Below are 26,711 nucleotides of genomic sequence, written 5' to 3' on the forward strand. Positions count from 1 at the left end.
GACACGGTCTCTGCTTCGACAAGACGTGCCAAGAAAGCCGCCTCGCAATATGTGCAGTGGCTGGTTGAGAAAAACGGTTCAAATAATGATTGGGCCATGGCGTGATGTCATGGTATGAAAAGTTGTCAGTAGATTAGATTTGTTGAAATATTATACTCTCTGCGGTGGTATGTGCAATTTGTTTTACAGAGCCGGACACTATCCTTGTGTTCGATATCTTCTATGGAGTATTCGGTGGAGGAACCCGCCTTGCAATGCCGAAAACAATCTGCGCGTCGGACTCATCGTCATTGAAGCCTGGTTCAGGGGCTACTGAGGGAGTCCTGGATTAGGGGGTTCTCGGACTGCAGGACTATATACTTTGGCCAGACTGTTGGACTATGAAGATACAAGATTGAAGATTTCGTCCCGTGTCCGGGTGGGACTCTCCTTTGCGTGGAAGGCAAGCTTGGCAATTCGGATATGTAGATCTCCTCCCTTGTAACCGACTCTGTGTAACCCTAGCCCCTCTGGTGTCAATATAAACCGGAGGGTTTAGTCGGTAGGACAACAATCATAATCATAGGCTAGCTTCTAGGGTTTAGCCTCTACGATCTCGTGGTAGATCAACTCTTGTAATACTCATATCATCAAGAGCAATCAAGCAGGAAGTAGGGTATTACCTCCATCGAGAGGGCCCGAACCTGGTTAAACATTGTGTCCCCCGCCTCCTATTACCATCCGCCTTAGACGCACAGTTCGGGACCCCCTACCCGAGATCCGCCGATTTTGACACCGACAGGTGGAACGGTGCTTGGGTGTTGTCCTTACTTGAACAAGCATCCCACTTAAGATTAACCCCTATAGCAAGCATCCGTAACTACAATAGAAGTATTAAGGTAAACCTAACCATAGCATGAAACATATGGATCCAAATCATCCCCTTATGAAGCAACGCATAAACTAGGGTTTAAGCTTCTGTCACTCTAGCAACCCATCATCTACTTATTACTTCCCAATGCCTCCCTCTAGGCCCAAACAATGTGAAGTGTCATGTAGTCGACGTTCACATGACACCACTAGAGGGATGACAACATACATCTCATCAAAATATCGAACGAATACCAAATTCACATGACTACTAATAGCAAGACTTCTCCCATGTCCTCAGGAACAAACGTAACTACTCACAAAGCATATTCATGTTCATAATCAGAGGGTATTAATATGAATAATGGATCTGAACATATAATCTTCCACCAAGTAAACCAACTAGCATCAACTACAAGGAGTAATCAACACTACTAGCAACCCACAGGTACCAATCTGAGGTTTGGATACAAAGATTGGATACAAGAGATGAACTAGGGTTTGGGATGAGATGGTGCTGGTGAAGATTTTGATGGAGATTGACCCCCTCCCGATGAGAGGATCGTTGGTGATGATTTTCCCCTCCCGGAGGGAAGTTTCCCCGACAGAACAGCTCTGCCGGAGCCCTAGATTGGTTCTGCCAAGGTTCCGCCCCGTGGCGGCAGAGTTTCTTCCCCAAAGCTTGCTTATGATTTTTTTCCTCGACGAAAGACATCATATAGCAGAAGATGGGCATCGGAGGGCCACCAGGGGGCCCACGAGGCAGGGGGCGCGCCCCCACCCTCGTGGCCAGGGTGTGGCCCCCCTTTGGAACTTTCTTCACTCAATATTTTTTATATATTCCGGAAATAACTTCCGTGAAGTTTTAGGACTTTTGGAGCTGTGCATAATAGGTCTTTAATATTTGCTCCTTTTCCAGCCCAGAATCCCAGCTGCCGGCATTCTCCCTCTTCATGTAAACCTTGTAAGATAAGAGAGAATAGGCATAAGTATTGTGTGTGTAATAACAGCCCATAATGCAATAAATATCGATATAAAAGCATGATGCAAAATTGACGTATCAACTCCCCCAAGCTTAGGCCTCGCTTGTCCTCAAGAGAAAGCCGGAATCAAAAAATATGTTCACATGTTTGGAGATAGAGGTGTCGATAAAAATAAAATACAGACATGAAGGCATCATGATCATTCTTAGAACAGCATCATATATATATATATTGTCATATGATCTCTTATGCTAAAGTAACAGTTCAATCACAATTTCAAGTATGAATCATAAACTTCATTGAGAACCAATAAACTCTAATCTCAGTCATTGAGGCAATTGCAATTTATCATAACATAGGAAAGAGTCGATATAAGAGCTTTTCAGCAAGTCCACATACTCAACCATCTTTTATTCTTTCACAATTGCTAACACTCACGCAATATTTATGGGTATGAAGTCTTAATCAGACACAAAGAAGGATAGGGGCTTATAGTTTTGCCTCCCAACGTTTTACCTCAAGGGTAATGTCAACAATAATAGTTCATGAAAACTCACATCCAATTAGCTATATATATATCTGGATCTTTCTAACACATTGTGCTTGCCAAGGATAAAATGTAAAAAGGAAAGGTGAATATCACCATGACTCGTTGCATGAAGTATAAGACAAGAATAAAAGATAGGCCCTTCGCAGAGGGAAGCAGAGGTTGTCATGCGCTTTTATGGTTGGATGCACGGAATCTTAATGCAAAAGAACGTCACTTTATATTGCCACTTGTGATATGGACCTTTATTATGCAGTCTGTCGCTTTTATTTCTTCCATATCACAAGATTGTATAAAGCTTATTTTCTCCACACTAATAAGTCATACATATTTAGAGAGCAATTTTTATTGCTTGCACCGATGACAACTTACTTGAAGGATCTTACTCAATCCACAGGTAGATATGGTGGACTCTCATGACAAAACTGGGTTCAAGGATATTTGGAAGCACAAGTAGTATATCTACTTGGTGCAAAGAAATTGGCTAGCATGAGAGGGAAAGGCAAGCTCAGCATGTTGGATGATCCATGACAATATAATTTATCTCGGCTGTAAGAAAACATAACCCACTACGTTGTCTTCCTTGTCCAATGTCAACTCTTTAACATGTCATACTTTAATGAGTGCCCACAATCATAAAAGATGTCCAAGATAGTATATTTATATGTGAACCTCTCTTTCTTTATTACTTCCTATTAATTGCAACGATGACCAAAACTATGTTTGTCAACTCCCAACAACTTTTATTCATCATACCCTTTATATGTGAGCTCGTTACTCTCCATAAGATCCATATGATCTCTTTATTTCTTTTTTTATTTTATTCCCTCAAGATCATAGCATGGTAATCAAGCCCTTGACTCAACACTAATCTTTATTAGATATAGCTCATGGACTCGATTACATAGAAGGATCATAAAGCAAAACTCACAAGTAGATCATACTAAAACTTTATTCTACTAAATCAAGATATTATCAAAAGGATTGAACTAAGAAAAACAGTAAAGATAAAAGTTGTGATGGTGATACGATACCGGGGCACTCCCCCAAGCTTGGCAGTTGCCAAGGGGAGTGCCCATACCCATGTGTTTATGTTTCCTTCCTCGGAGGTGGTGATGAAGAAGTTGTTGATGATGTAGGCTTGTCGTCCATCTTCCAAGGCATAGGCTCACCATCATAGAAGGATGATCTAGTCTCCGGAATCCGAAAATCTGCAGCCAAACTCATCCTCTTGAATCTATATTCATACTCACAGTTTTGGTTTTGCAGGTCATAGCTCTGGGCTTGGAGGCGCTCGATTTTCTCATGAAGCTTGAAGATGGCCTCCCCAATGTCCTTGGCGTCCAGCTTGTGGTTGTTGGTGAACTCCGTGATCATTATGTGATTGGAGTCGAGTCCACGCTCCACCATCTCCTGACACTTGAAAACTTGTTGCTCCATCGCCTCGAGCCTTGTCTCCCCGCTTTCGGTCCTCCTTGGTCCCTCCACATCGCGGATGTGAACAACCCCTCACGCATCTCAATGGTTTGAGGGTGTTGCAGCACCTCTGCGAGGTAGGGGTTGATGAACTTCTCGAAGAACTTGTCCTTGGGGGCACTTGAAGACGCCATGGCGATCTAGATCTGTCAGAAAAACAGCTCGAAACAAAGACATGAGATATTTGCGTGATACGGTGGTCAAAACCTTCGGAATATTATATAATGAATTTTTACCGACCAAAAGAAGTATCGTGCAAGAAAACGGAGTCCGGAGAGCACGCGAGGTGCCCACGAGGCAGGGGGCGCGCCCAAGGGGGTAGGGCGCGCCCTCCACCCTCATGGAAGCCTCGTGTCCTTTCCAGTATTCTTATTATTTTCCTATTTTTATATATATTCCAAAATGGAGAAATATTGCCATTAGAACTGTTTTGGAGTCGGTTTACTTACCGTACCACATACCTATTCCTTTTCGGAGTCTGAAATGTTCTGGAAAGTGTCCCTTATGTATTCCTCCGGGGTTACGGTTTCAATAATATTGGTTTCAACATTTATGGGATTACCTGAGATATAATGTTTGATTCTTTGACCGTTCAACACCCTTGGATTTGTGCCTTTGAAGTTGTTGATTTTTATGGCACCGGAACGATAGACCTCCGCGATGACGTAAGGGCCTTCCCATTTAGAGAGAAGTTTTCCTGCAAAAAATCTTAAATGAGAGTTGTATAGCAATACATAATCACCTACATTAAACTCACGCTTTTGTATCCTTTTGTCATGCCATCTTTTAACTTTTTCTTTAAAAAGTTTGGCATTTTCATAGGCCTGGGTTCTCCATTCATCAAGTGAGCTAATGCCAAATTACCTCTTCTCACCAGCAAGTTTGAAGTCATAGTTGAGCTCTTTAATAGCCCAATATGTCTTATGTTCTAGTTCGAGAGGTAAGTGACAAGCTTTACCATAAACCATTATATAAGGAGACATACCCATATGATTTTTATATGCAGTTCTATAAGCCCATAATGCATCATCAAGTTTCTTGGACCAATTCTTTCTAGATCTATTAACAGTCTTTTGCAAAATTAATTTGAGCTCTCTGTTACTCAATTCTACTTGACCACTAGACTGTGGATGATAAGGGGATGCAATTATATGATTAACATCATACATAGCAAGCATTTACGAAAGGCACCATGAATAAAATGTGAACCACCATCAGTCATTAAATATCTAGGGACTCCAAACCTCGGAAAAATAACTTCTTTAAGCATCTTAATAGAGGTGTTATGATCAGCACTACTAGTTGGAATAGCTTCTACCCACTTAGTAACGTAATCAACAACAACTAAAATATGTGTATACCCATTAGAGGAAGGAAAAGGTCCCATATAATCAAAGCCCCAAACATCAAATGGTTCAATAACAAGTGAATAATTCATAGGCATTTCTTGACGTCTACTAATATTACCAATTCTTTGACATTCATCACAAGATAAGTCAAACTTATGGGCATCCTTGAAGAGAGTAGGCCAATAAAAACCGGATTGCAATACCTTGTGTGCAGTTCTATCTCCAGCGTGGTGTCCAACATAAGCCTCGGAGTAACACTTGCGTAGGATCTGTTCCTGTTCATGCTCAGGTACACAACGTATAATAACACCATCTACTCCTTCTTTATAGAGGTGTGGGCATCCCAGAAGTAATGTCTTAAATCATAGAAGAACTTTTTCTTTTGCCGGTATGTGAAGCTAGGTGGTATGAATTTAGCAACAATGTAATTAGCATAATCAGCATACCATGGAGTAGTACGAGAAGCATTTATGACATTTAATTGTTCATTAGGAAAGCTATCATCAATAGGTAGTGGGTCATCAAGAACATTCTCTAACCTAGACAAGTTGTCTGCAACGGGGTTCTCGGCTCCCTTTCTATCAATAATATGCAAATCAAATTCTTGTAGTAGGAGAACCCATCTAATAAGTCTAGGTTTAGCATCTTTCTTTTCCATAAGATATTTAATAGCAGCATGATCAGTGTGAACAGTTACTTTAGAATCAACAATATAAGGTCTGAACTTATCACAAGCAAATACAACTGCTAAAAATTCTTTTTCAGTAGTAGCATAATTTCTCTGGGCATTGTCTAGAGTTTTACTAGCATATTGAATAACATTTAATTTCTTATCAACTCTTTGTCCTAGAACAGCACCTACAGCATAATCACTAGCATCACACATAATTTCAAATGGTAAATTCCAATCAGGTGGCTGAACAATAGGTGCAGACACCAAAGCTTTCTTAAGTATTTCAAATGCTTCTACACAGTCATCATCAAAGACAAAAGGAATATCTTTTTGTAATAGGTTAGTCAGAGGCTGATAAATTTTTGAGAAGTCCTGAATGAACCTCCTATAAAAACCGGCATGACCAAGGAAACTTCTTCTACCTTTGAAGTCCTTGGGACACGGCATCTTTTCAATAGCGTCAACCTTAGCTTTGTCAACTTCAATACCTCTTTCAGAAATTTTATGCCCCAAGACAATACCTTCATTAACCATAAAGTGGCACTTCTCCCAATTCAAGACAAGATTAGTTTCTTCACATCTCTGCGAAACTCGATCAAGGTTGCTCAAGCAATCATCAAGAGAAGATCCGTAAACGGAGAAATCATCCATGAAAACCTCACAAATCTTTTCACAAAAGTCAGAGAATATAGCCATCATGCATCTTTGAAAGGTAGCAGGTGCATTACATAAACCAAAAGACATACGTCTATAAGCAAAAGTACCAAAAGGGCAAGTAAAAGTGGTCTTTGCTTGATCATCAGCTGACACGGGTATTTGAGAGAAGCCAGAGTAACCATCTAGAAAGCAAAAGTGTGTATGTTTGGATATTCTTTCTAGAATTTGATCAATGAAAGGCAAAGGGTAATGATCTTTTTTAGTAGCTTTATTTAGTTTGCGGAAATCAATTACCATCCTATAACCTGTAATAATTCTTTGTGGAATCAATTCATCTTTATCATTAGGAACGACAGTAATACCTCCCTTCTTAGGGACACAATGGACATGACTTACCCACTGACTATCAGCAACGGGATAAATTATACCTGCCTCAAGGAGCTTTAATATTTCCTTTCTTACCACTTCTTTCATCTTACGATTTAGCCGTTGTTGGTGATCAATAACTGGTTTGGCATCTTTCTCCAAATTTATTTTGTGTTGACATAGAGTGGGACTAATGCCCTTAAGATCATCAAGAGTATATCCAATAACAGCGCGGTGCTTCTTCAGAGTTTTCAATAATTTTTCTTCCTCCTTCTCTGAAAGGTTAGCACTAATAATAACAGGATATATCTTCTTTTCACTAAGATAAACATATTTAAGAGTATCAGGTAAAGGTTTAAGCTTAAACACGGGATCACCCTTGGGTGGAGGAGGATCCCCTAGGATTTCAACAGGCAAGTTGTGTTTCAGAATAGGTCCCTGTTTAAAGAATACTTCATCTATTTCCCTTCTCTCATTCATAAACATATCATTTTCATGGTCTAGCAAATATTGTTCTAAAGGATCAGTAGGAGGCACGACAATAGAAGCAAGACCAATAAATTCATCTTTACTAGGCAATTCCTCATCACGAGGTTGTCTACGAAACTTAGCAAAATTAAACTCATGAGACATATCCCCTAAACCAATAGAAACAATATCCTTATTGTAGTCTATCTTAGCATTAACAGTATTCAAGAAGGGTCTACCAAATATAATGTGACAAAAGTCATCTTGTGGGGAACCAAGAACAAGAAAATCAGCAGGATATTTAACTTTCCCACACAAGACTTCAACATCTCTAACAATCCCAATTGGTGAAATAATATCTCTATTGGCAAGCTTAATGGTAACATCGATATCTTCTATCTCAGGAGGTGCAATATCAAGCATAATTTCTTTGTATAAGGAATTAGGTATTGCACTTGCACTAGCACCCATATCACATAAGCCATGATAGCAATGATCTCCTATTTTAATAGAAATAACAGGCATGCCTACAACAGGTCTATGTTTATTTTTAGTATCGGGTCTAGCAATTCTAGCAGTCTCATCACAGAAGTAAATAACATGCCCAGCAATATTATCGGCCAAGAGATCTTTAACCATAGCAATATTAGGTTCAACTTTAACTTGCTCAGGGGTTTGTGTGTCCTAATATTACTTTTGTTGACTACAGTTGAAACTTTAGCATGATCCTTTATTCTAATAGGGAAAGGTGGTTTCTCAACATAAGCAGTAGGAACAACAGGATCATTATAAGTGATAGACTTTTCTTAAAATTTAATAGGTGCAACTACTTTTACTTCAATGGGAGGATTATATTTAAACCACTTCTCCTTAGGGAGATCAAAATGAGTAGCAAAGGATTCACAAAAGGAAGCTACTATCTCAGAGTCAAGTCCATATTTAGTGCTAAATTCGCGGAAAGCATCGGTATCCATAAAAGATTTAACACAATCAAACTCAGGTGTTATACTTGACTCCTTACCTTCGTCGAGGTCCCAATCTTCAGGGTTGCGTTTAATTATTTCCAATAAATCCCATTTGAATTCAATAGTCTTCATCATAAAAGATCCAGTACAAGAAGTATCGAGCATGGAGCGATTACTGAGAGAAAGTCGGGCATAAATTTTTTGAATAATCATTTCTCTTGAGAGCTCATGATTGGGGCATGAATATAACATTGACTTAAGCCTCCCCCAAGCTTGGGCGATGCTTTCTCCTTTGCGAGGCCAAAAATTATATATATAATTATGATCACGATGAACAAGATGCATAGGATAAAACTTCTGATGGAATTCCAATTTCAATCGCTTGTAGTCCCATGATCCCATATCATCACATAGCCTATACCATGTCAATGCATCTCCCTTCAAAGATAAAGGGAAGACCTTCTTATTGATAACATCATCGGGCATACATGCAAGCTTAAATAATCCACAAACTTCATCCACATAGATTAAGTGTAAATCAGGATGCAATGTTCCATCTCCCGCAAAAGGATTAGCTAGCATTTTCTCTATCATACCTAAAGGAATTTCAAAGTAAAATTTTCAGTAGGTTCAGTAGGTTGAGGATCAACTCTTTGCTCTACTGGTCGGGGTGAAGATACCCCGAACAAGCCCCTCAAAGGATTATGTTCCATATTAACAAGTGACAGTAAATTTCAGCACACTATATAAATTTTTCCTTACCAAAGGCGCTTCACTCCCCGGCAACGGCGCCAGAAAAGATTCTTGATGACCCACAAGTATAGGGGATCTATCGTAGCTTTTCGATAAGTAAGTGTGTCGAACCCAACGAGGAGCAGAAGGAAAGGATAAGCAGTTTTCAGTAAGGTATTCTCTGCAAGCACTGAAATTATCGGTAACAGATAGTTTTGTGATAAGGTAATTTGTAATGATTAGCAAGTGATAAAAGTAAATAAGGTGCAGCAAGATGGCCCAATCCTTTTTATAGCAAAGGACAAACCTGGACAAACTCTTATATGAAGGAAAGCGCTCCCGAGGGCACATGGGAATTATCGTCAAGCTAGTTTTCATCACGATCATATGATTCATGTTCGGTACTTTGATAATTTGATATGTGGGTGGACCGGTGCTTGGGTGTTGTCCTTACTTGGACAAGCATCCCACTTATGATTAACCCCTATTGCAAGCATCCGCAACTACAACAGAAGTATTAAGGTAAACCTAACCATAGCATGAAACATATGGATCCAAATCAGCCCCTTACGAAGCAACGCATAAACTAGGGTTTAAGCTTCTGTCACTCTAGCAACCCATCATCTACTTATTACTTCCCAATGCCTCCCTCTAGGCCCAAACAATGGTGAAGTGTCATGTAGTCGACGTTCACGTGACACCACTAGAGGGATGACAACATACATCTCATCAAAATATCGAACGAATACCAAATTCACATGACTACTAATAGCAAGACTTCTCCCATGTCCTCAGGAACAAACGTAACTACTCACAAAGCATATTCATGTTCATAATCAGAGGGGTATTAATATGCATAATGGATCTGAACATATGATCTTCCACCAAGTAAACCAACTAGCATCAACTACAAGGAGTAATCAACACTACTAGCAACCCACAGGTATTAATCTGAGGTTTGGATACAAATATTGGATACAAGAGATGAACTAGGGTTTGGGATGAGATGGTGCTGGTGAAGATGTCGATGTAGATTGACCCCCTCTTGATGAGAGGATCGTTGGTGATGACGATGGTGATGATTTCCCCCTCCCGGAGGGAAGTTTCCCAGCAGAACAGCTCTACCGAGCCCTATATTGGTTCCGCCAAGGTTCCGCTTCGTGGCAGCGGAGTTTCTTCCCCAAAGCTTGCTTATGATTTTTTTCCTCGACGAAAGACCTCATATAGCAGAAGATGGGCATCGGAGGGCCACTAGGGGGCCCACGAGGCAGGGGGCGCGCCCCCCACCCTCGTGGCCAGGGTGTGCCCCCCTCTGGAACTTTCTTCGCTTTATATTTTTTTTATATTCTGGAAATAAATTCCGTGAAGTTTCAGGACTTTTGGAGCTGTGCAGAATAGGTCTTTAATATTTGCTCCTTTTCTAGCCCCGAATCCCAGCTGCCGGCATTCTCCCTCTTAATGTAAACCTTGTAAGATAAGAGAGAATAGGCATAAGTATTGTGACATAATGTGTAATAACAGCCCATAATGCAATAAATATCGATATAAAAGCATGATGCAAAATGGACGTATCAGGGAGGCTGGCGGCGCCATAGCTCTCCGACGAGCAAAGGACGGTGCGGGGAAGCCGAGGTGTAGGGGATCAGTCTGGGACGGGCGTCGAAGGACGTGGAAGCGCGAGATCCGGCCAGGTCCTGGGCGGGGATGACGACGCAAGGACGGAGGGAGGATTCGCTGGGCGGAGGCGATGGTTCCCCGGGCGCGGGCGCACCGGTGGGAGTCGGGCTCCAGTGCAGCAAGGGTCGGGCGCGGGAAACGTGCCAGCCCGCGCTGGAGACGAGAGGGAGTGGGGTTAGGTCGGGAGGAGTGGGGTTCGTGGGAGGTGATCGCTAGGGTTCGATCGCCCCAGGGGGGGCTGTAGGCGCCGGTCGGGCCGGCCTGGTTGGCCCAGAGGCCAGCTGGGCCGTGGCCCGGTGTGGGGGGTCTCTCTTTACCTTTTTTTGTTATTTTATTTTTCCTTTTCTTTTTATTTATACTTTTCTATTTTCTTTTGTTTTAGTTACTATTTTCTATTTATTTTAGCTACCAAATGTTTTTTGTTAACTATGAAACTTTGCACATAATTCCTAGTCAACACTATAAGGTTGCACAAAAAGTTTGACGCCAATTGGAACTGTTGAAATTTATAGTTGAATGAAAATGTTTTTATTTAATCTTGTTGTTCCACTAAATGAATTCCAGTGGCAATTTTGGAACTAAATGTGGTTGGTTTCAACATGTTCATTACTTAGTGAATATTTGCCACCCAACGAACATTTTTATTTGATAGTTTGAAGAAATAATAATTTGACTTGTTATTTGAAATTTGAATTTGACTCGGTTTTCATCAAGAGGCAAAATGGCTTTAAAACATGATGACAAGGCACATTAGGGTGAGGTTACTGTAGCTAAATTATCAGGGTGTTACAAATCTCCTCCACTACAAGAAATCCCGTCCCGAGATTTAGGAGGTAGAGGAAAAGGGAGAAGGTTCTAGCTACGAAATTATAGCGAGTGTTCTCGGTCTTGGTTGCTCTTCTCAAAGAGGTCGATCCATTATGTTGAGGTCTTCATTTCTCTGTTTCAGGTCATCATGATGAAGCCGACATCCTTTCTTCGAGAACTCCATCGTACTTACAAAAGGATAAGAGGGAAAACTACAAGGACATATGTCTGCAGGTCTGATATTCGATAATTAGCTCAGGGATTTTGTCCCAAGGTATCTCTCGGGTTGAAACTTAGGAAAACATCGAGAGCAAAGTAAGAAGGTACAATAAGGAGTTTCAAGCGGATAGGCAATCGTTCGTTGCCTGAAACAGAATGTGAGAGTGGTTCAGAGCAATGGAAATAAGTATTGTGTCTGATACCAGAACTGATGATCTCCCGGAAGGTGGCTCGTGAACTAGATAAGAGACCACGCGCGAGGAAAAACTTTTGCAACAGGGGTGTACAGGAGAGCCAGGTTTCGATCTTGTGGAACTATGAGTTATGGGCCCACCATGTAGGTTAAAAGTAGAAGGAGCGGTGACATCTTGCACGGCCATGATAACAAGGCATGTCAGATGATAGTCTGTCAGTTATATCGGCAACAACATAGGTACCAAGGGCGAGGGACAAAGAGAACCATTTTCCTGCTCGTTGAACGAGGCGGACCAATAGGCGAAGTTCTCGTCCATCGGTGGTTACCAGAATGTCATCAACAATAGTAACAGGGTCTTACTGACACGGTTGTATACCAAGGTGTTTACATAAGCAGAAGAATAATACTACTTATATCATATAGATCACAAGAAGGGTTAAACAAAACAATGGAAAGAAAAATGTGATTATCAGACTAAATAGAACAATGGAAAGGAAAATATGTTTAAACTAAAAATAGTGGTTTGTTAGGGTGCCATCTATTTTATTGCTGGCCAGGGGTAATTCTCCTTTCCTAGAAAAAAATCTTTTTATTCCTGAAGCAACACTAAAGCTTTGTCTTTTCATTAAATGAGCAACGAGTAAACAACATGTACATGGTCAAATTCAAAATGGAGCAAACAAACGATTGCCCCTAAAAACCACACGGCAGGTGTGGTCAGCCCTTCATATTGATGAGTATTTGAAATAATCTTTGTGGAGGAGAAAGAAGAAGAAAAAGGACAGGACGATTGCCCCTAAATGTTTCGCCCCAATGATACATCACAACCTAGCCTCTCTCTTTATATTTCCAAATAAAGTTGTAGGCAAAGATGCAAAATTGCGGAAAAGTCAAGCATTCATCATTCCAATCTCCCATGACACATTGACACAAGCTTAAGAAGATAAGCCAGGGCATTGTTCTGGTCGCTCATTTGACTTGACCTCTTCATTCCACCAAGTGTGGGTGGAGTCAAATGTTGCCAATTTTCGGGGTGAAGGGCCTATGTTCCAAGCTAATCTTTGATCATGCACCCAAATTCTTTTTGTATATCGGCATTGGAATAGGATGCGCGTCGGGATCTCCAGGTAACATTTGCAAAGCTGGCAAAGGTAGGTCTCCTCCCTTTTGCAATTTGTCATTTGCCAAGCATATAAAATGCACTTTGGAGGTTACCAAGCTTTCAAAATTTTGGGTTTGATCAAAGGCGAAGTCAAACCAAGAAACTGGACATTGTATGCCGAGGGAGTGGAGCAGCAAGTATTGGAGGCGAGCTTCCAAATGCAACGATGTAAAAACTCCCGGATGTGCTCCGTGGATAACCCATAAGTCAAGCGCGTAGTGCTTTATAGGTTACCGTGCAAAGCACGTGCAACTTACTAATCAAGTGTTAAGAGCATCTTCAGCCACGTACCTCTAATTCGACCTCTCAAACATCTGCGAACGCGTCCGTTGACAAGGCATGTCTGCTTTGAGCCCCTATTTGTTCATCCGCGCAGCCATAATCCTCATTTTTTCCTTATATGCCGATCACTTGCACGTGATTGGTGGGGATGAGAAGAGAGAAAGAAAAGAATGAATAAAAAAGAGAAAAGATGGTCCGGGTGGGGCCATATCCTATGTGACGGATTGACCGGGTGCGCCCAGGCATGTCTGCGAGCCCTCATATCTTCCCCATATTTGGAATGGATACGAGGGTTCGCGGATAGCCCGAACATATTGGGAAGATATAAGGGATCTGGTTGGATCAAATTTTTGCTATTTTTTGCTTCTCTCTTATGTCCGGTCAGTGGTCCCCACACTCGTCCGGTCAATTTAAGAAGTCCGGCCGTAAATGCTATAAGAGAAATGGAAGAGTGATCTAAGCATGCGCCCCTGCCGTGTGTCACTAATAACCCTGGTAAAGAGAGAATCCAGTCCGCGGTTGACAGGGTTCGAACGAGACGAACACGAGTGTACGTGCCGCTTGCGACCTTCTCGAAAGTCCAACAATTTCCGGTGTATCCCAAGTCCTGTAGTGGACACACGTCTATAGCACCTCTAAAGCCATCGATCTGGGCTTGACTGTGATTACCACCATCATGTTTTGTCAAGCTCAAAACTTCATTTAGGTCAGCAAAATATTACCCAAGGAATGTTACTAATTGATGGCAAACCTTCCAATGTATCCCAGGTTTTATATCTCGCAATCACTTTTGTACCTCTCCGTAGACAGCGTCACACGCCAAACAACAGAGCTCAATGCTTCAACTCTCGTGTCAATATGATACTGAGAGTAGTCCAAAACTTCTAATTTTATTTCTTTATTCCAAAACAAACAAAGACATCCGCTTGAACCTGAACTAGCAACAGCAAAACAACTATTTATAGCCTAACGAGGTTGCAAGAGCTTCTACTCTAGTTTTACTGGTTTGAGTATCCACAACTTGTAACACCTCTAAGGAAACTACCTCACGAATTCACAAAGTTCTCGGACTATCACGACATCACCGCACAGTGACAGTTCCAAACCAGAAGACTCATTGGGTCTCGCGGCGCTCCGCCTGGGAGACCACGTTTGTTGAACTTCTAATTTTTTCTTCGGCGTCCTCGTATCAATGTTCTTCCCTGATGATGTAGAATATTGGTCGAGGTTCTTCTTGCTACTTGTGTTAGAGTTCCTTTCTTCCCGAGGGCTGGGGTTTTGTGTTAATTGACTCGGTTCGCTTGCCCTTGGTCATGTCCACATCTGTCTATTCCTCCACGTCCAGCCACCGAATCAACTCCAGCGGCCAAGTCACCTCGAACATTTTTCAAATTGATGAACTGTTTTCAAAATCAATAATATAAAAAGAATGAAATTTTGTCAAATTTGTGAACTTTTTTGCAAAGTTGATGAACATTTTCAAATGCATGAATTTTTTCTCAAATTCTTGAATTTTTATTCTTGAAAATTGAAAAAAGTTCACCGACTTTGAGAACCATTGGCCATGTAATATAGTAGTTTTTTTTTATCTGAGGCAAGTAGTATACAAGTTGTACTGTAGTTATTTTTTTTGATAAACCACTGTAGTTTTTCTTGTTTTGTGGGGAAGCTCACTGCAGGTTATAGGAGGTGGTACGATTGGGCCGCGGCCCGCAAAGCTAGCGAGCGCCAGCTAACCTTCGCGGCCCCTGAAGCGCCGCCATAGGAGCTCCCGTGCAGGGCATCCTCATCAGTGCAAAATCACGACTGAGTTATGATTCAGAGCTCTTCTTCTGCTTCCTTCACGTGACCGACGATGCGCTCATCGACACGGGCCCGATTGAAGGGCCGTGTCGTTGTTTTGATGGGTACCGGTCGACATGCAGATAAAAAGTACATGAGCCGATCAATGGCAGCTCCTGCCACAACCACAGTTCCACGCATCAGCAGTGCGTGCATCCGCTGCATGCTCTGCCACGTTACTTACAGAACATGGTACAGCGTCTTGAACCAGACAGTTACATCCACAAGCATTTCACAACATACCTCCATTTCACTTCAGAGTTCATACTAAACGATCCATAAGAAGATTACAAATTAAGCCCATGACAAGCTACAAACACTAACCATCACCCAAACATGCTTGACAGACAAGAGACAAACTTGAACGAACACCACCACATCGGCTAAGGTGAAGAACTAACATGGCACAAGCTAAGCTAGTCTGTCATCGAGATCCATGGAGACTTTACGAACCAAAGGAGCATCAAGCCCCTGCAGCCTCCAGGTCTCACCCAGACCGGGATTAATACTAGTACTATCTAATAACAGCCAAAGTGGAGGCAGCTAGGAGGCCGCCGCCGCGGCCTCGAACATAGGGACGTACTCTCCGTCAGCGCCGGTGGACAGGGACTTGTCCCAAACCCTCATGATCTGGACAGGCACGACGTTGCGGAACCTAAGATCGCCGTACCTGATCCGGACCTCGCGGGGGATGCTCCGGGGATGCACGAGCTTGACGACGAGGTGGACCGGGGACAGGTCAGGCGCCGCGAAGCAGGCGGGGTCGGTCTCCACCACGAACCCGAAGCCGCCGCAGCTGCGGTGGATGCCCTCCTCGTGGCGCTGCTCCTTGGGGTAGTCGAGCAGCGCGACGTGGGCGAGGTAGTCCGCCCGGAAGCGGAACTGGTTCCTGGGCGGCGGGTGCGTGATGATCTCAACCGAGGGGTCCTGCAAGCGTCGCTGCAGGTCGGCCATGGTCATCTCCGGGAGAGGGGGAGCCGGGGGCATGAACACGTTGATGAAGGCCGGGCGGGTCGTCCGACGCTCCCGCTCTGGGGTGGTCGCGCGGACCGCCGTCGCCGGAACTGGGACGCTGGTGGGCAGAAACACGTTGAGGAAGGCCGGGCGGCCCGAGTCGTTGTCCCACTCCGACGCCAACGCCGACGCGTCCGCAGGCGCCATTTGCAACGAGGCGGCGACGGAGGCAGCGGGACCGTTGGCGCTGCCGGGCTGCATAGTGCTGGTGGACTGGTGGTGGCGATCAGGAGCACACAGCGGTGGAGTGGACGGAGTTTGATGTGGGGAGGAAGAAATGGAGTCGAGGGGATGGCTTTAAGCACATGCGTCCGCTCATCAAGCTAGAGGAGTAGCTCGAATGGAGCCCATTCACTCCGGCCAACGGCGGTGGTGGCGCAGTAAAGGAGAGGTTGGACTGAAGCGGCGTGCAGGTTGAGTTCGGGGCCACTTTGCCATCAGCAGAGCGAGTAGTAATGTGCGCTCCCACTGCCATGAGAACTGGTTTGCCTCAGTTGGGCATTTGGGGGCGTTCAAGAAGATGACAAGGGGCGCATGGAGTGGTCGCGTCAGGGCCTCACGCTCAGGGTATGGGCAGCCAAAGCATCTCGTAGGCTATATAGCCTGCGTGTAGGTTTTTAGGTGGTGACAGGGGTCGATACCGCACTTCACACGATACCATGATAGCTAGCACGTCTCAAAATTTAAATTTGCAAGTTTTTCAAAAAGAAAAAAAATGTGTAGTTACTAGAGATGACCCAAGCATTACTCCGCTCATACATCCACATTCCACAAAAATATGTCCTGCTCCAATGCAAATATATGGAAATTAAAATGCATTCCATTTTATCATTCTCGGCCATAAATTGCAAGCCCCGCTTTTGTGGCGTCTAAAAAAAGGGAAAATATCATATACCTCCCTATGATCATTGCGACACATTTTGTGCAGAAACAAGGGGACCCGTAGTACAAATTTACACTCGTTCATCTAAACCCTAGAAATGGGCTTAGATAACAACTGGGAAGCAGCCTGTAGCTCATTTTGTCTTTTTGACCTGAAACTTGGCCACAAGGCTCACCCTTGATGACGTACTCATCAAAGAAAAATATCATATTTCACCGTCTCTTGCCACACCTGTCTTGTTTCCCTCTTTCTTGTAGGATCAAAGATGCCTTGGATGTCAACTAGAGGGGACGAATAAGTGATTATGAATTTTTAGCATTTCCTAGCTGATTTCTGAGGTAAGTGTGGAATTATAAGTTCTTTATAAATGCAACTAAGTTATACACAATATGTTACTAAAACCAAGCAAGCTACACAAGAACGCTAGCAAATAAGTAGAAACGACAGCTAAATCTAGGAAAAGAGATAACTAATGACCCATATGTGTAAGAGATTGCAACTACGAAGTATTGCAACCCAGCTTTATTGATTCGACGCACGGGGAGTAAATAATATTTATGAACATTAGCAGTTGATTTTTCAGTTCAACACACCTGAAAATATGTTACTTGCCCGAGAGAATTTATTAGTAGCAAATGCGATGAAGTGCTTACTGTTTGATTAACATAGAGTGACAAAAGTAGAAATACCAAGCAGTTGCCAAATACAAAGTACCTTAAAGACATCAATAGTTAGCAAAAGTGTAGGCATGAGGATGGATAACAGGATATTGTGTGGATATAATTGAAAATGTAATAGCAGTAACAAAGGGTGTTAGCAATCTAGCTCATATTCATCAACATATGTGGGCATGCATTAAGTATTTAGTTGTGCATACTTGCAATAAGAACTTGCACAACATTTTTTGTCGTACCCTCCCATTTCAATGAGATCCTAAGCAAAATTAAGGGTAATTAAGTTACCCCTTCCACAAAGTAGTGGATCAAAACATTAACATCATGAGTACATGTAATCCTCAAATTACAGTCACCCCCTTTGATATCCGGATTATTGTCACTTTGGGGTCTCCAGTTTAAAACTATAACATGTGCATAAGACTAAGTTATGATCCAAACACATAGATATTTATGAAAATAGATATGCTTCATATCTAAAATCATGGCACTCGGACCCTGGTGACAAGAATTAATATTAAGCGTAGCAAAGTCATAGCATTATGAATCTCTTAACATATATGACACTAGGTATCGCCATATATTAAATCTGATAACTATTACATAAGGCATCTTATCCAATTCCCCTCCACCTCATGTGCCTATAGGAGAATTACTCACACATGGGCGAGAGATAATGATGGTGATGATGGAGAAGGAGCTGGTGAAAAAGATGGCAAAGGACACCCCCACCCCCTCTCTGAAGACTAGATCAGCCTCTAAACAGCCCTCGAGGAAAAGGTCAGTGAAGGCAGGGCTCCACCCTATAGAAAAATGGGTAAAATCCTTCTTTAAGGTTTCTCATCCGGGGAACATATTGTTGGGGAACGTAGTATTTCAAAAAAATCCTACGAACACGCAAGATCTATCTAGGAGAAGCATAGCAACGAGCGGGAAGAGTGTGTCCACGTATGCTCGTAGACCGAAAGCAGAAGCATTTAGTAACGCAGTCGATGTAGTCGAACATCTTCGCGATTCAACCAATCCAAGCACCGAACATACAACACCTCCGTGTTCAGCACATGTTCAGCTCGATGACGTCCCTCAAGCTCTTGATCCAGTTAAGGCCGAGGGAGAGTTCCATCAGCACGACGGCGTGGCGATGGTGATGATGAAGTTATCGGCGCAGGGCTTCGCCTAAGCACTATGACGATATGACCGAGGTGTGTAACTGTGGAGGGAGGCACCGCACACGGCTAAGAGAAGACTTAGTGTGCCTTTGGGGTGCCCCCTGCCCACGTATATAAAGAAGGGAGGGAGAGAGGCCGCCCCCTAGGGGCGCGAAGAGTATGGACTCCTACTAGGACTTCCAAGTCCTAGTACGAATCCCTTTCCTTTTCGGAGTAGGAGAGAAGGAAAGAGGAAAAGAGAGAGGGAGTAGGAAAAGGCAAGGGGGCGGCGCCCCTTCCCCTAGTCCAATTCGGACCCATGGGGGGTGGCACCACCTCCCCTTGGCCTGCCTCCTCTTTTCCCGTATGGCCCAATAAGGCCCATTACTTCTCCCGGTGAATTCCCGTAACTCCTCGGTACTCCAAAAAATACCCGAATCTGTAACACCTTGCATTTTGTAACATTTCATTTGCATTAATAAAGCATTAAAATTTAGATCAACAAAAACTTCTGCATTATTTGGCTTTTATTTTGGAGTTGGATTTCTCTATGTGGTTTTTCAAGTGCTCTTTAAAGTCAACTACTCCACCTTCTGTACTTCATCTCCTTGCCCCAAACTTCTGCCCAATGATCATGCCATGTGCATAGTGCAATATAGTATTTTCCTACAAAAATAATTTGGCCAAATAGTATTTTCAAAAAATAGTTTTCCAAAAACCCTTGAATTGAGGTTTGCACTACAAGTACTTGATTTGGGGTATGAAAAATATTTCAAAAAGTATATTTGAAACCTATTAGATAAAGGATTCCCATAAACCACAAAGATATAATTTTAAAAGTTACTTTCCCATTTTATTTAAAAGTTTTTTCTTAAGGCCAGAAATGGTCTTTAATAGGGAAAAATTATTTTATTGTTTTAAAAATATTTGAGAAAAATCAGGGAAACTCAGTGGACATATATTTTCCATATATATGAGTTTCAACACATGGTCATGATCAAAATATTGGACAAAACCTCCCAAAACCATTTCTGCCCATTTCAAGGATTTGAAATATTTCTACAGGAAATATTTTCATAAAAATCCAAGGAAAATCGAGCAAGTCACAAATGCATATTGTTATCACCATGCAAAGCCTCATGTCAATTAAGGTCATTTTGGTTCACCAAAATGCCCCAAAACCCTCTCTGACCAGAAACAAATTTGAACAAGTTTGTACTACCAACTTTCTCTCCTTGATCCCAACTTTTGTGAGCATGTTCACATGACCAAATGAGGCCACTAAACCAAGTGGTGCATCAAGGGGAAGTGATTTGCTCAACTAGATCTACACAAGTTCATTTCTGCTAATTTCTAGGGTTTACAAAAGTTGCATTGGCAACTTTTCCCAAATAAGCTCCAAATTGGTGGAAGACCCTAATTATATGTGTCATTTCACCCTGTGGAGTCTCATGGCAATTGGAAATATTTTTCTTACCCAAACCATTATCAAACACCTTCTGCCACTTTTCAAAAATCACCATTTTGACCACTAACACTATTCTCCTTGAGCTCAACTTTTTACCACAGCTCCTCCTAGTCCTATCCTACCTCCGGTAACTCTTCCCTGGCCTCAGCTCAATGATTAAAGGGTAAAATACCCCCATTTACCTCCCTGGACAGCCCCTCTCTCCCTCTTCTTCTACCCCTCTCCTCTCCTACTTACTCCCCAGGGCATCCAAGGCCACAGCCCACTTCTTTACTTCCCCCTAGAGCTACCAGACCCCTTTGGACGTGCCCATGTTGCATAAAAAATGGCTATGCCAGCCATTTGCACGCTCTGGAGCGCGCTACAGTGCGGGAGCACTGTAGCCGCCCCCTTCCAACCGCCTCCGGCCACCTCGGGACTCCCCAGCACGCCCGACGATGCGCCTCGGCGTCCGCGGCACGCTAAACCCTGGCCCCCCTCTTCCTTCTCCCTCCTCTCGCCCCAGCTCGCACGCGCGCTGGCCGCCCGAGCGCGCCAATGGCACGGCTCACACGCGCGGCGTCTCTGACCCCTCCCCGCTCTCTCCCTTAGCTTCCCTCGGCGTAGTCCACACCTAGCAACACCCCAGACACGGCGCCAGCTCCTCCTGAGCCTTGTGGCAACGAGCAGGAGCTCACCGGCGCACGGGTCCACGGCACCCCGCCGTTCGCCTATTTAAGGGCCTCCCCGAGCCCTCCTCTCCTCACCACTCGCTCTCTCACTCCCCTAATCATCCCCCTGCACCCCAGTTCGTCTCCAGGAGCACCCGAGCTCGAGATCGGGCTGGAGCTCCGCCGCTTCGTCTCGCCGGAGTTTGCGAGGTACAGGCCTTCCCCGCTCCTCCTTTGCCCCGATCTGAAACCGCCTCCTCCCACTGATCATTTCCCCTCTCTCCCTCGCCTCGTTTGCAGCCGGAGTCGACCGGAACGGCCACCACCCGAAGCTCCTCCGCCGCAAGACCTCGTCGCCGGCGAACCAGGCCACCCCGGCGACCGCAACCACCTCCACCTGAACGGCGACTCTGCACTGAGTCCAACAGTGCCATCATCTCACCCCGCCGTGCCCTACTTCGCCGCCGGTGAGCACGCCGGCCCTCTGGTCGCGAGGTCAGAGATGACAGGCGGGCCCCGCCTGTCATCCTCACCTCTCTCTCACCCCCCCCCCCCTCTCCCACTGGCAGATGGGCCCCGCCCGTCAGGCTCAAACCTGGCGCGCGCGCGTGCGCCGGCTTGGCTAGGCCGCGTTGCTGGCTGGGTCGCTGCCCTGCGGCTGTTCTGGCCCAGCAGGCACAGAGCCCTTTTTCCTTTTCTTTTTTTGTCACTTTTCCAAAAATTCCACAGGATTAAATATTAATCCAAATGGAACAATTCCAGTCGCTAAAATCTTATAAAAATCCCACCTGTTTAATGATGTAATTTTCACCCATGTCCAAACAACTTTTATGTACTGTCCATATTCAAATTCAAATTTGAATATATTTAGACCCCTCTAAAAATCCATTTCTTCTCTTCTGCCACTCCAAATCCAAAACTAGTAATTTTTCCCTTCTTAGTTTTCATCCTAATATTTAACAAAAATAAGTTGACATTTTTCTGAGCACCTTGGTTTTTCTGTTTTATTATTACCTTATTTTTTCTCGTTATTATTTGTGACGATAGATTGCGTTGCCGACGAAGGAGTTGGACCAGAAGACTTTGAAGACCCAGAAGACTTTGTTGAGCCAGGCAAGCAGCCCTTTGACAATGTCTATGAAACCATTTTTATCCATGACATATAGCACCATATTGTTGTTGCAAGGGAATCATAATGAGGTGGAACCACTTTGATGGTTTGCCTCCATTACTTCCTCGTTGATACTTGCATTGTGCATGACCCTACCTCCTTATGAGGGTTATGCCGGTGGGAGTAGATAGGATGCTAAAGTAGTGCTACGCAAAAAGGGACGGGAATATGCATGGTGATGGAGACATAGTATTTTCAAAAGACTTTTCGAAAACCCCATCGGGTGACACTTATGCCCGGGGGAGATGATGAGTTGGGTAGCCACTTGATGACGAAGTGGTGTTCCGAGGCAAGTGTGTGTTGTTTTCAAAATGGATTGGTTTAAGTTGCGACCGTTATTCCAACCTTACATGCGCAACCACTCTACCCTTATATGGGAAAGGGCATTATTGATTACCTAGGCCGATACTAGCTTGGAGCCCGCATTACTAGTGACGGGGGAGAGTTGGTGCTCTCTCTCGGGACGGGGTCGTGCCAGGTAGGGCGGCCAAGAACATTTTTATGGGGCACCGGACACACCGTTGGTACCCCATGCTAGTGGTATGTGATGAATATGGGAGCAAGGCTCCACAATTTTAAGTTGTGAAAGGTTGGGCACGGGGGTTACTACCAATCGAGTGGACTCCATGTTAGTGTCGTCTAGGGAAAGATAGTGATCGGGTGCTTACCCCGGGTACTTGAGGTACCGCGGGTCGTGGATGACACGGAAGTTCCTCGGATCTTGTGGGTAAAGTGTGCAACCTCTGCAGAGTGTAAAACTATTCGAATAGCCGTGTCCACGGTCAAGGACAGCTGGGTAACCGCTCTTGGGCTACGTCCACTTGTTTACAAACCAGTGTGTGTGGGAAGTACTTCTTGGGTCAAGTCAAAGGACTTGACATGAATGAGTTGGGTTGGAGCCCACTCCCTTTATGTTGATATATGTAACCAACCCCTATGGTTACTTGAATTCATGCGATGCATTGTTTACCAGTTATTGAACATGTCATAACACAACAAAAATTAGCTTTCTGCAAAAATTTACCTATGTCATGCATTGTTGTATCTTGAGCCAAAACATGGGTTGCTTGGGGGTACATTCAAAGTACTCATTGGCTTGCCACTAGTTATTTAATTGGCCAGGCATGGAAGAACCGGAGTTCGAAGAAGAGTTCTTTGGAGACGAACATGCGAACTAGGACGTTTCCCAGTCAGAATGCCTGTAGGGTTAAGGCAGATGGCATGGGTTCTACTTATCGACGAAGATTTCCGCTGCTTAAGTTTATTTGATATTCAACCCTTGTGGCTTTATCTATGTAAGACTTGACCATAATGGTCATAATTTGTGTAAGACGGTATGTATGGATGTAAGACTCTTGTTATTCAGCTTCTGTGTGTTCAGTGAGCATTTATCTCTGGGATCACTGTACACGTGCATTCGGCGATCACGACTTATGAGTCGGGGTCCCCACAAAGCTGGTATCAGAGCCATCCTGACTGTAGGAAGCCTTAGTTAGCATGGACGTTAGTTAGCTTGAGACCATCTAAACTTCTCTTCTTTTCTAAAGCTTACCCCACCCAAGATATATTTCCCTTATTGACCTCTCCCATTCAACCTTTGTAGATGGCTGCCGTACCCGAAGACTTCCTGACCATCGGATTTCCCGTGCTTCTCGAGGATAGCCTCAAGAAGTGCCAGTTTCACTGAGCCCCCATTTTCACCTACCATGAGCATTGGATCAATGACACCGAGACGGAGTATCATGTGGAAGTGATCGTGAAGGCTAATGACTCTCCAACAAGCTGGTTCTTCGAGGGACCCCAGATGGCAACACTGGTTCTTGCCGTCGAGACGACAACCCTCAAGGCACTCACCCGCCTCCGAGACCTTCTTCCAGAGATGGCAGACGACTTGGCAACCCGCTTCTTGCCTTTCGGAAGGAAGGTGAGGATGAGAGCAGTGCGCCAGCTCCACCATTAGAAGAAGGACTTCCACTCCGATTCCAGACCTACTTCAGCCTTTGTGCAGATAGTTTGGCACAACACTTGGCCTCGGAATCAATGGAGCTCCGAAAGGAACTTCATGAGACCAAGGCACTTCTTCGCCAAGCACAAGAGAAGACGGATAGGATCAAGAAGGAAGGTGCTCCCCCTGGTCAGCCCGCGATCGCATACCGAGGCGGAAGACCCCCAAAGGATGGGGAACCACCACATCAGCACCGCATGAGCGCAAGGGATTACCGCAAGCTCTTCACACCACCGGCAAAGCAACGACGTGTTGAGCTCCTCCACTCCCCCACCCCTTCGAGCAATGAAGGAAGTCAGGCCACCGATGACGAGGAGGAAGACCCAGAAGAGCCAGACTATGTGACCGAGCATTCCACCACTTAGGCATCATTCGCAACCTGGATATGCCCGTTAGTAACCCCTACAGTAGGATAGGTCGTGTACCCCTATGCGAAGTCGAGTCCTTGTAATGGTTCATATGAAGCCATGTAGTGTTGTGTTTGCTTTTGATGTGTTTGATGGACATCGTGCTTTCCTACGGGAACTTGTAAGCGACTACATCACCCATTTGGATTTTAATGAATGTGTTTGGCCTTTTGGCCCTTGCATGAAAACAATTAGTGTCATACAAACCCCCTTACTAGGCATCCCATCTATATTGCTTTCCCCATCTTTCCCAATCATGAGACCTTGACCGCTCCAACAGGATGCCTGTTGTAACTCGTACTGGTACCTCTACCCAGCAGCAAGAAGCCGGAGGTTCAGCCGGAGCAGAAGCTAGTCAGGACCAAACCCAAGGACAAGCTCCACCACCGCCACCACCTCCAAACATGGACATGGCTCAGCTTCTCCAAGCCTTCCGAGAGGAACGCCAAGCCAACACTGCAGCCCTCCAGATGATTTCTCAAGCTGTCAATCGCCAACCGGCGGGAAACGGCAATGGACGTTCTGCGTTGGTGGAGTTCAAGAAGCATGCACCACCCACCTTCATCAAGACTGCTGAACCCCTGGATGCAGACGACTGGGTCCGCACCATTGAGGATCTGCTGGAACTAGTCGGATGCACTGAGGACCGTGAGAAGGTGGCATATGCTGCTCACTGTCTCGGGGGAACTGCCAGAGCTTGGTGGGATGGATTCAAGGCCATGCATGCTGAGCAAAACATCACTTGGAATGACTTCAAGGCAGAATTCCGCAAGGCCCACATTCCTTCCGGAATCATGGCCATCAAGAAGCGTGAATTCCGAGCCCTGAAGCAAGGAAGTAGCACTGTCAAGGAGTACATGCAGAAGTTCAGTGTTCTCTCAAGGTATGCTCCTGAGGATGTCAGCACTGATACTGCCAAAAGGGAGCGCTTCATGGAAGGCCTTAACCAGACTCTGCAGTACTCGCTTGTTGTGTGTGACTGCCCAACCTTTCCTGATCTGGTGAACAAGGCACTCATGCTTGAGGACAAGCGACGTGCTTTGGACGATACTCGTAAGCGCAAGATGATCAGCAAGGGTAGCTCCAACGACCAGAGGCCTCGCCCGTGGCAGCCAGCCCCGGTCAAGCCAACCTATCAGCAGCCAAGAGCCCCTGCACCTCGCACCAACTATCAGCCTCAGCCGTATGCCAACCCCAGGCCAACTTACAACAACCCCAATAACAATGTCGGCAAGAGCAGCAACCCCAATCAAGTCACTTGCTTCGGATGTGGTCAGCCAGGACACTACTCCAAGAATTGCCCTAACAAGAAGCCCGACGCCTCGCGCCCTAATGCGCAGAACCCAGGGCAAGGCCGTGGAATGCCACCAAGGAACCAAGCTCCCCGCAACCCGCCCAACAACGGCAAGGGTCGTGTGAATCATGTCACTGCAGAAGAAGCCCAGGAAGACCCGGACGTCGTGCTGGGTACGTTCCTTGTTAACTCAGCACCTGCAACTGTCTTGTTTGATTCTGGAGCCACGCATTCATTTGTCACCCAAGAGTTTGCATTAAAAAGTGGCATGACCCCTACACCCCTGAATAACCCTATGGTGGTGCAAACCCCCAGAGCAGAGATGAGAGCCAAGATAGGATGTAAAGGAGTCAGAATTGTCATTAATGGGGTAGACTTCCTAGCAGACCTTATCGTCTTAAGATCACAAGGCTTGGATGTGATCTTAGGAATGAATTGGCTCATCAAGCACCAAGGCTTGTTAGATTGCGCCAACCAGACCGTCACTGTAACCAATGACCGAGGAGTCGAAGTTAAATTTGCCTCCAACCCCTCCTCTGCTCAAGCCAACCAAGTCAACTGTCTGACTAAAGTCGGATTGGAGCAAGTGCCGGTGGTATGCGAATACCCTGATGTCTTTCCTGATGAGCTATCGGGAATGCCTCCAGACCGAGACATTGAGTTCATCATTGAGCTCATGCCCGGAGCAGGACCCATCTATAAGAAGCCCTATAGAATGGGATCGGAAGAGTTAGCAGAGTTGAAGAA

General features: G+C 44.7%; 1 pseudogene; it reads left to right on the forward strand.

Annotated features, from left to right (window-relative positions):
* Positions 1–24,951: 24,951 nt before the first annotated feature.
* LOC147958712 (uncharacterized) lies at positions 24,952–26,089 on the forward strand (annotated as a pseudogene).
* Positions 26,090–26,711: the final 622 nt, after the last annotated feature.

The sequence above is a fragment of the Triticum urartu genome, chromosome 7A (assembly GCF_056163025.1).
Source record: "Triticum urartu cultivar PI428250 chromosome 7A, HENAU_Tu73, whole genome shotgun sequence".
NCBI lineage: Eukaryota > Viridiplantae > Streptophyta > Magnoliopsida > Poales > Poaceae > Triticum > Triticum urartu.